This window comes from Manis javanica, chromosome 10 (assembly GCF_040802235.1).
Source record: "Manis javanica isolate MJ-LG chromosome 10, MJ_LKY, whole genome shotgun sequence".
Lineage (NCBI taxonomy): Eukaryota > Metazoa > Chordata > Mammalia > Pholidota > Manidae > Manis > Manis javanica.
The window spans coordinates 89740344-89751942 of record NC_133165.1 but is presented as its reverse complement, the minus strand read 5'-3'; the positions used below and the strand labels follow the sequence as shown (position 1 = coordinate 89751942).

Here is an 11599-nt window from a genome sequence, read left to right as displayed (position 1 = left end):
GAAGAATGAGGAATAACGGGAACAGAGAAGGGGTGAGGGGCAGCCACTCTCAGGAGCACACTGGAGTGCATGAGAGATGCTGGAGCTGAGGGCCCCAGGCCCAGAGGAAGAAGGTGGAGCAGACTGACATGGCTTTTAGAGCAGAATAAGGACAAGAAGTCAAATTTAGTACAAGGATTGTAGAGATTTAGGAACTGTGAGGTGGATGGTGGGTGGTGTGGGGGAGAAAAATGCCTGGCGGAAACCAGGTAGGGGCTTTAAAATCTTGATAAAGTGAACCAGTGAATAGTTAGAGGATGAGCACGTCTTGGGACATTGGCAAGGGCACTGAAGGCTCTGCCCACTTCCTGTTCTCATTCCAAAGGAACAAAGGAACTGAATGGCTCTGGGGAACCACAGCGCCGTCACCGAGTTCATCCTCCTGGGGCTGTCTGCAGACCCCTGTGTCCAGCCCCTGCTCTTTGCGCTGTTCCTAATGATTTACCTCCAGACCCTGCTGGGGAAACTGACGCTGCTGCTGGTGATCAGGGCTGATTCCTGCCTCCACACCCCCATGTACTTCTTCCTGAGTCACCTCTCTTCCCTGGACCTTTGTTTCTCTTTGGCTACAGTGCCCAAGATGCTGGAGAACCTCCTGTCTCAGAGGAAAATCATCTCTGTCCAGGGATGCCTGGCTCAAGTCTTTTTTGTTTTGACTCGGGGGCTACTGATGCCTGCCTGCTCTCAGTGATGGCCTATGACAGCTACATTGCCATCTGCCACCCTCTGCTCTATGGCCAGAAGATAACCAACAAGCTCTGTAATGGGCTAGTGTGGGGCTCCTGGGGCCTCGCGTTTCTGGACGCACTCATCAACATCCTTCCAGCTATGAGACTGGACTTCTGTAAGGATCAGTCCATCCCCCACTACAGCTGTGAGCTGCCCTCTCTCTTCCCTCTGTTCTGCTCTGTTGTCTCCACCAACGTTACTGTTCTGCTCTGCTGCAGCCTCCTGCATGGGCTTGTAACCTGTGTCCTAATTGTCTGTTCCTATACTCCAATTGTCTCCACCATCCTGAGCATCAGCTCCTCCTCAGGTAGAAGCAAGGCCTTCTCCACCTGCTTCTCCCACCTCACTGCTGTCCTCCTGTTTTACGGCTCAGCTTTCCTTCGCTATTTCACACCAACCTCAGGTTCACCCTTGGAGTTAGTGTTCTCTGTCCAGTACAGTGTGGTCACTCCCTTAGTGAATCCCCTCATCTACAGCTTGAAGAACAATGAGGTGAAAGCAGCTGTGAGAAGGACCTTTGGAAAATATCTCCAATATTACTGTAGCTGGCCATAGTCGGAGGATGGTGGAGAATTTGTTTACTGCGGGAAGATTGTCTGGCAACTCGACAGTAAGACAGTAACTTAATATTGAATGCAAAAAGGAATCTTAGACATTCATAATGTAGCCAGATGATGATGAGAGCAATAACAAGAAAGAGAAGGGACTGTTTCTTTTCCTTGCTGAGTAGTATTCCATCATAAGGCTCTTCCACGGTCCATTTATCTATTCCAGGCTTAGAACATTTGGGTTATTTAGTTTCTGGCTATTATAATTAAAACAGTTATGAACATTCATGTACAGGTTTTTGTGTGAATGTAAGTTTTCACTTTGTGAGCACCCATACCCAGAATGGGATTTCCTGTGGCATGTGGTAAATGTAGGTTTAACTTAATAAAAACATTTTTCTGAGCTGTTTCTCAGAATGGCTGTACCATTTACATTCCCATCAGAAAAGTATGAGGGATTCAGTAACTCTGCAACTTGTCCATACTAGTGTTGTATTTTTTATTACTTTTAGCCATTCTTACTAAGTGCATTGTGGTTGTAGTTAGAAATCAACTATACCCCAAAAATACAGTACATGTGAAAAATGGTGAAATCGTAATAAGCTTAATAGTTTTGCACCACCGTCATTCTCCTGCATTTAATAACTGTGCTCTGACTGTACAGAATAATATCATTTAGGAAAGCTAAGTGAACATTGCACAAGGATTATCTGCCCTATTTTTGAAGATTTTTTATTTTTAAATTTTGTCATAACAAAAGGTTTTAAAAATATGTTAAGAAGTATGGACTCTGGGTGATGATAACGTGTCCATGTAGATTCATCATGTATCAAATGTACCTGTCTGTTGGGGGTTATGGATAATGGGGGAGGCCACCTCTGTGTGGAGGGCAGGGTATATAGGGGAAATCTCTGTACCTTCATCTCAATTTTGTTCTGAACCTAAACCTTTTCTATTTAAAGTCTTAATTTTAAAAATATGCTATCACATAGATGAAAAGTAAAGGATGTGAAAGAATTAACATTGCAAACTCAAACTAAAAATGTTGGAATGCTTATATTAATATTAGACAAAATCAGTTTCAGAAGAAGATAATTTATCAGTGATCAACAGAGAGATATGGTAGGTCTAAAGGAATTAATACATCTTAAAGATATAGGAAACCTAAACATAGAAAAATCACAAATGAATAGTGCTTATTTTATAATACTTGTGAAAATATGCCAATAAAAGGAAGAGATAAATTGTCCAAAATCCTCCCAAAGAATCAAAACTGGGAAATAGATAGAAACTAAAATAAAATATTGAATGCCTACACATGTTTATCTTGTATGAAATTATAAAGTTTAACAAGGATACATATTAAGAAAATGTTTTAAAAAAAGAATTGATATGGGCAAATTAATCAACCATGATTATGTTTCATAAAAATAGTCCATAATGATGATGATTTTCAGATAAGTATCTTATTCGAGAAAAGTCAGAGTTTTGAAGAAGATAATTTGGAGGTACTGGGTAGACACAGAGACCCCCAGGGGAGGGAGACTTGCAGAAGAATAGGAAGGAAGAAGGTGGCTCTGTATTCAGCCTGGACCCTGGGCAGCCCAGAGCTGTTCCAAGGTGTCTACTGTGTAAAAGGAAGTAACCTGGACCTTGTGCAGGATCAAATTTCCAAATTTGTGTCTCTATTTTGTGCGTTGAAAAGTTTAGAGCAAAGGGGCCGATTGAATAGATCTGGGATATGCCCCATATTCTGCAGGATGAGCTGATTCTGAAGAAGGTAATTGATAGCACACTGAGAAACACTGATAAAAGAAAGATTAATCTCATTTAGTAGAAATGGAGGTTAAAGGAATTAACAAGCCCAGGTTAAAGAAGAAAGTTTAAAAAGTCAGTGTCTGGAACACCCTGGGTCTGATAATCACCATGCTGAATACACTGTTTTCAGAGGCAGTGAGAAAATCATAGCAAAAGACCATCATAAAAGTGCAAATCCTGAAATTCATTACCTGACATTTTTCCAAAATAATTATTTTTACTTTTCTTTGCCATGACTGTGCTTCTACAAAAGAAAAATGAACTAAAATGATCTGTTAAACATTATGCATGTTAAATAAGTACCTAATTGTAAAAAGAAACAGAAACCTTCAGGATATGATGTCTAAACTGGAAACCATTGTTCTTTTAGTCCCCAGTGTATGGTCATTCTTTCTGATACCTTTTTTTTTAAGGTATCACTGAATCATTGATATGCAATCATATGACGGTTTTTACAACATTCACCATATGTTCAAGGCCCCAGCACACCCCATTGCAGTCACTGTCCATCAGCATAGAAAGATGCTACAGAGTCACTAGTTGTATTCTCCGTGCTATACCACCTTCCCCATGAGCCACCTACATTATGTGTGCTAATCATAAGGTCTCTTAATCCTCTTCTCCCTCCCCACAACCCACCCTCCCCAACCCCTCCCCTTTCGTAACTGCAAGCCCCTTCTTGGAATCTGTGAGTCTGCTGCTGTTTTGATCCTTTAATTTTGCTTTGTTGTTATACTCCACAGTGAGTAAAATCATTTGGTACTTGTCTTTCTCCACCTGGCTTCTTTCACTGAGCATTACATAGCACCCTGCTTGTTTCCTCTTTTAGGCCTTACTGCTGGTGCAGAAGGGTAAGTCTGGGAGACCTTGTCCTGGGGAAAGTGATGAGGTTTAAAAAAGTGCATGGACTAGGGAGGAGATGAGGCAGAAATTTCCTGAGGGAAAAAAGGGGTGCAAGAGACCAATGAGAAGAGCAGCACAAATCCATCTCCCCAAGCATCCTAGACATCTACATAAAACCACTTCCTGGAGCATTCTAGAAATCTTAGAAATCCAATTTAGAGCCACACAGATACAGTGATTTACTCCACATATCTAAAATGAGGATGGATTTAATACTAAATAGTTGGAATGACTGGATAGCCAAAATGGAAATGGATGGAGGGGATCCTGGAGAAGCAAGAAAGAATGAAGTTACTCCAACTCTAGGCTGAGGCTGATGGCTCCACACTGGCTGCCACTCCACTGGGGATACCAGGGCCACGATCACCTAGGAGAGGCATCGCAGACCACGCTGGGACTGCCGACGAGGTGCTGGGCGCCGCATGCTGGGATCACATGCGCTGCAGTGTCTCCCCCTTCTCCTCCTCCTCCTTTCTTCTTCAATCCTCCTCTTCCTTGTACTCTTTTTCTCCTTCTTTTATTTTTAATTATTATTCGAAGAGACCACTGTTTTCTGATTGGCTCAATGTAACCAAAAACCTGTGAGCAAGAGAAGTTGGGAAATATTCTGTGCAGGCTTCCAGCCCAGGCCACGTAAAGTCAAGAATATAAAGGTGAATGTAGGGCTTGTAAATGATTAGAAAGGAGACACCTGGGAGGCCAAGAACTGGGCACCTATGCCTGTCCCTGCCCTGTACAGCAAATGCCTGCTCAGCATAAGGATGGATCTGAAGAATTCCCTGCCCCAGAAACTGCACAGAAACATAGACAAAAGACTGATGTAATTTCCATTAACTCTAAGTTAAAATATTGCAATTTGAGGCTCTGAGGTGCCTCTGGCTTTTTGTCCCAACTGTGGAAACTTTGGAAATTACCAGGCAGCTTTCAGAGTGAAGCTGCTTCAGGCCCCCTCTTCCCTTTCTGTGTCCCTCTCACTTCATGGAGTAACTTTTCCCCCAGGCAACTGCCCTTTGCAGACTTCTCCTGGCTCTTTCATTGATCCAGCAAATTCACCTAAGATTTTGTTCTCTGTTTTTTAAAAAGTGTTTACAAAAGGAAATTTGGCTAATGCAGTTTTTCCTAACAATCACGTCCAGTAACAAAAGATTTACTAATTATCTGATTTCAAAATTTCATATAAGATGGACCACTTTCAGTTCTTTCCAATCTTTTGCCCTATGTTAGACTGGTTTTCTACTTTGGAAATTTCAGAAGTTTTCAGCCAATGCCTTGTTTATTCAGTGGCATTAAAAAAGGAATATTTATCAAATTTCAATTCTTAGTATATAATTCATTAAAGTTGTAGTTTATGATAACTCATAATTTCTTTTAGATCTTTTGTTTCATGTTTGCATGATTTCTGCAATATGTGGATTTATGAAACAAATCAACATCTATTTTTCTTCATATTAGATACAAGATTGAAAATATTTCTTGGATAATGCTAAGCAGTTTAAATTATTCTTCACTTTAATTTTAACTATGCTGAAATCATAAAGTATTATTGATTCATGTAAACTACTAATATTTTTCTTTAAATATTTTAAAATAAGAAATTATTAAAAACACGAAAATGGATTAAAGATGGCGGCGTGAGAGGAGACAGAGGCTTCCTGCTAAAACTGGACACAATTAGAAAATATGGTTGGTGCAACTAATCCTGAGTGAGAAACAAGAAAGAAGACGGCATCAGACTGCACACACCTTGAGAAAAGAGCGGACCTCACCAAACGGGGTAACGCACAAGAGCTGTGGCTCTGCAGGACCTGAGCCCCTCCCAGACTCCAGATCACTGGAGGGAAGAATATAAATGGAGCAGGGAGGGAGTGGAAGGCCTGGGACTGCTGAATACCTAGCTCCGGAGCTCTGCTCTGGGAGCAGGAACATGCATTTCATGGTGCTTTCATGAGACTTGCATGACTACCAGGTTGGAAAGTTAATACAGGCAGAGTTCCTGGGTAGAATGGATAAGGGCTGCTTGTGGAAAGCAGGAATCCATATCCTGCTGCTCTGGGACAAAAACTTATACCTGTGTGCTCCTCAAACTGGCTCATGCAGTGGAGACAGGCACAGCAGCTGGGAAGCAGGGAACAGCTCTTTCCTTCCCCCAGGCACCAGTACCACTCCCCTGTGACCCTCAACATGACTCAAGGGTCTGAGCAGCTACAGAATAGAGCTTCTGGACACTAGAGGACCCCATATACAAAAATGAAACACCAAAGGAACCTGTTCCAGAGTAAAATTAATATAACTCTAGAGAAAGATATAAATGACATGGACCTTAGGACTCTCCGTAAAAGGGAGTTCAAAATAAAAATCATAAACATGCTAATGGAGACATGGAAAGATATCCAAGAACTCATGAATGAATTCAGGTCAGAGATCCAGTCACTTAAGTGCATGATGGAGGGTATTAAAAGCAGGTTGGATATGGTGGAGGACACAATAAATTAAATAGAAACCAAAGAAGAGGAATACAAAGAAGCTTAGGCACAGAGAGAGAAAAGTATCTCTAAGAATGAAAGAATATTGAGAGAACTGTGTGATCAATCAAAAAGGAACAATATTCGCATTATAGGGATACCAGAAGAAGAAGAGAAAGAGAAAGGAAGAGAAGAAAGTGTCTTTGAAGAGCTAGCTGCTGAAAACATCCCCAGTCTGGGGAAGGAGAATAGTCTCTCAGGCCATGGAGATCCACAGATCTCCCAACACAAGGGACCGAAGGAAGACAACACCAAGACATATAGTAATAAAACTGGCAAATATCAAGGATAAAGACAGACTATTAAAAGCAACCAGAGAGAGAAATAAGATCACATACAAAGGAAAGCACATCAGACTAACATCAGACTTCTCAGCAGAAACCTTACAGGCCAGAAGGGAGTGGCATGATATATTTAATACCATGAGGCAGAAGGGCCCGGAAACAAGATTACTTTATCCAGCAAGATTATCATTTAAATTTGAAGGAGGGATTAAACAAGTACCAGATAACCAAAAGGTAATAGAATTTACCTCCTACAAACCATCTCTACAGTCTATTTTGGAGGGACTGCTCTAGATGGAAGTGTTCCTAAGGTTGAATAGCTGTCACCAGAGGTAATAAAACCACAGTAAAGAAAGTAGAATAGCTAATTACGAAGCAAATGCAAAATTAAATTAATTATCCCCAAAGTCAATCAAGGTATAGACAAAAAGTATGGAATTTGATACCTAATATATAAAGAATGAAGGGGGAAGAAAAAGGAGGACAAATAAAAAAAACCCACAAGATTGTATTTGGAACAGCATACTATGTGAGTTAAGATACTAAGGAAACTCTTAGATAGTAAGGAAAATAACCTGGAACTTTTGGTCACCATGAATCTAAAGCCTCAAATGGCAATAAGTACATCCTTATCGATAATAACCCTAAATGTAAATGGACTGAATGCACCAATCAAAAGACATAGAGTCACTGAGTGGATAAAAAAACAAGACCCATCTATATGCTGTTTACAAGAGACACACCTCAAACCCAAAGACATGCACAGACTAAAAGTCAAGGGATGGGAAAAGATATTTCATGCAAACAATAGGGAGAAAAAAAGCAGGTTTTGCACTACTAGTATTAGACAAAACAGACTTCAAAACAAAGAAAGTAACAAGAGATAAAGAAGGACATTACATAAGGTAAAGGGCTCAGTCCAACAAAAGCATATAATCATTATAAATATATATGCACCAACACAGGAGCACCAGCATATGTGAAACAAATACAGACAGAACTAAAGGAGGGAATAGACTGCAATGCTTCATTTTAGGAGACTTCAACACACCATTCACTCCAAAGGACAGATCCACCAGACAGAAAATAAGTAGGGACACAGAGGCACTGAACAACACACTAGAACAGATGGACCTAATAGATATCTATAGAACTCTACATCCAAAAGCAACAGGATACACATTCTTCTCAAGTGCACATGGAACATTCTCCAGATTAGACCACATACTAGAGGCTCAGTCACATAAAGAGCCTCAGTAAATTCAAAAAGATTGAAATTCTACCAACCAACTTTTCAGACCACAAAGGTATAAAACCAGAAACAAATTGTACAAAGAAAGCAAAAGGCTCACAAACACATGGAGGATTAACAACATGCTCCTAAATAGTCAATGGATCAATGACCAAATTAAAATGGAGATCCAGCAATATGTGGTAATAAATGACAACAAAAACACAAAGCCCAAACTTCTGTAGGATACAGTAAAGCAGTCTTACGAGGAAATTATATAGCAATCCAGGCATATTTAAAGAAGGAAGAACAAACCCAAATGAATAGTCTAATGTCACAATTATCAAAATTGGAAAAAGAAGAATGAGGCCTAAAGTCAGCAGAAGGAGGGACATAATAAAGATCAGAGAAGAAATAAACAAAATAGAGAAATATAAAACAATAGAAAAAATCAATGAAATCAAGATCTGCTTCTTTGAGAAAATAAACAAAATAGATAAGCTTCTAGCCAGACTTATTAAGAGAAAAAGAGAATCAACACACATCAACAGAATCAGAAATGAGAAAGGAAATATCACGACGGACCCAACAGAAATACAAAGAATTCTTAGAGACTACTATGTAAACCTATGTGCTAAAAAGCTAGAAAACCTAGAAGAAATGGACAACTTCCTAGAAAAATACAACCTTCCAAAACTGACCAAGGAAGAAACACAAAATCTAAACAAACCAATTACCAGCAAAGAAATTGAAGTGGTAATCAAAAAACTACTCAAAAAAAACCCACCCGGGCCAGATGGATTTACCTCAGAATTTTATAGACATACAGAGAAGATATAATACCCATTCTCCTTAAAGTTTTCCAAAAAATAGAAGAGGACGGAATACTCCCAAACTCATTCAATGAAGCCAACATCACCCTAATACCAAAACCAGGCAAAGACCCCACCAAAAAAGAAAACTACAGACCCATACCCTGATGAACGTAGATGCAAAAATACTCAATAAAACATTAGCAAACCGAATTCAAAAATATATCAAAAGGATCATACTCCACGACCAAGTAGGATTCATCCCAGGAATGAAAGGATGGTACAACATTCGAAAATGCATCAACATCATCCACCACATAAACAAAAAGAAAGACAAAAAAAAACAAGATCATCTCCATAGATGCTGAAAAAAGCATTTGACAAAATTCAACTTCCATTCATGATAAAAACTCTCAGCAAAATGGGTATAGAGGGCAAGTAACTGAACATAATGAAGACCATATATGATAAACCCACAGCCAACATCATACTGAACAGCAAGAAGCTGAAAGCTTTTCCTCTGAGATTGGGAACAAGACAGAGATGCCCACTCTCCCCACTGTTATTTAACATAGTACTGGAGGTCCTAGCCACGGCAATCAGACAAAACAAAGAAATACAAGGAATCCAGATTGGTAAAGAAGAAGTTAAACTGTCACTATTTGCAGATGACATAATATTGTACATAAAAAAAACCCTGAAGACTCCACTCCAAAACTACTAGAACTGATATCGGAATACAGTAAAGTTGCAGGATACAAAATTAACACACAGAAATCTGTTGCTTTCCTATACACTAACAATGAGCCAATAGAAAGAGAAATCAGGAAAACAATGCTATTCACAATTGCATCAAAAAGAATAACATACCTAGAAATAAGCCTAACGAAAGAAGTAAAAGACCTATACACTGAAAACTATAAGACACTCTTAAGAGAAATTAAAGAGGACACTAACAAATGGAAACTCATCCCATGCTCTTGGCTAGGAAGAATTAATGTTGTCAAAATGGCCATCCTGCCCAAAGCAATATACAGATTTGATGCAATCCCTATCAAATTACCAACAACATTCTTAAATGAACTGGAACAAAGAGTTCAAAAATTCGTGTGGAAACACCAAAGACACCAAATAGACAAAACATTCGTGAGAAAGAAGAATAAAGTGGCAGGGATCTCACTCCCCAACTTCAAGCTCTACTACAAAGCCATAGTAATCAAGACAATTTGGTACTGGACAAGAACAGAGCCACAGACCGGTGGAACAGATTAGAGACTCCAGACGTTAACCCAAACATATATAGTCAATTAATGTTCGATAAAGGAGCCATAGACATACAATGGGGAAATGACAGTCTCTTCAAAAGACGGTGCTGGCAAAACTGGACAGCTACATGTAAGAGAATGAAACTGGACCAATGTCTAACCTCACACACAAAAGTAAATTCAAAATGGATCAAAGTCCTGAATGTAAGTCATGAAACCATAAAGCTCTTAGAAAAAAACATAGGCAAAAATCTCTTGCACATAAACATAAGTGACTTCTTCATGAATATATCTCCCCAGTCAAGGAAAACAAAATCAAAAATGAACAAGTGGGGCTATATCAAGCTGAAAAGCTTCTGTACAGCAAAGGACACCATCAATAGAACAAAAAGGTACCCTACAGTATGGGAGAATATATTTTAAATAACAGATCCGATAAAGGCTTGACATCCAAAATATATAAAGAGCTCAAGCACCTCAACAAATGAAAAGCAAAAATCCAATTAAAAAATGGGCAGAGGAGCTGACAGACAGATCTCCAAAGCAGAAATTCAGATGGCCAACAGCCACATGAAAAGATGCTCCACATCGCTAGTTATCAGAGAAATGCAAATTAAAACCACAATGAGATATCACCTCACACCACTAAGGATGTGTACCATCCAAAAGAGAAACAACAACAAATCTTGGCGAGGTTGTGGAGTAAGGGGAACCCTCCTAAACTGGTGGTGGGAATGTAAATTTGTTCAACCATTGTGGAAAGCAATATGGAGGTTCCTCAAAATGCTCAAAATAGACTTACCATTTGACCCAGGAATTCCACTTCTAGGAATTTACCCTAAGAACGCAGCACTACAGTTTGAAAAAGACAGATGCACCCCTATGTTTATCACAGCACTATTTACAACTGCCAAGAAATGGAAGCAACCTAAGTTGCATCAATAGGTGAATGGATAAAGAAGAAGTGGTACATATACACAATGGAATATTATTCAGCCATAAGAAGAAAACAAATCCTACCATTTGCAACAACATGGATGAAGCTAGAGGGTATTATGCTCAGTGAAATAATTCCGGTGGAGAAAGACAAGTACCAAATGATTTCACTCATATGTGGAGTATAAGGACAAAGTAAAACTGAAGGTAAAAAACAGCAGCAGAATCACAGAACCCAAGAATGGACTCACAGTTACCAAAGGGTAAGGGACTGGGTAGGAGGGGTGGGAAGGGAGGGATAAGGGCTGGGAAAAAGAAAGGGAACCTTACAATTAGTATGTCTAATGTGGGGGAGAGGGTGCATAGGGAGGGATGTGCAACACAGAGAAGACAAGTAGTGAGTCTACAGCATCTTACTACGCTGATGGACAGTGACTATAATGGGGTTTGTGCAGGGGGTACATGGTGAAGGGGGAAGTCTAGTAACCATAATGTTCTTCATGTAATTTTAG

The 11599-nt window shown here is 39.6% G+C and overlaps 1 pseudogene; it reads left to right on the top strand.

Moving 5' to 3' along the window:
* The first annotated feature begins 379 nt into the window (after positions 1-379).
* On the top strand, positions 380-1323 carry LOC118969550 (olfactory receptor 8S1-like; annotated as a pseudogene).
* The last annotated feature ends 10276 nt before the right edge of the window (positions 1324-11599 follow it).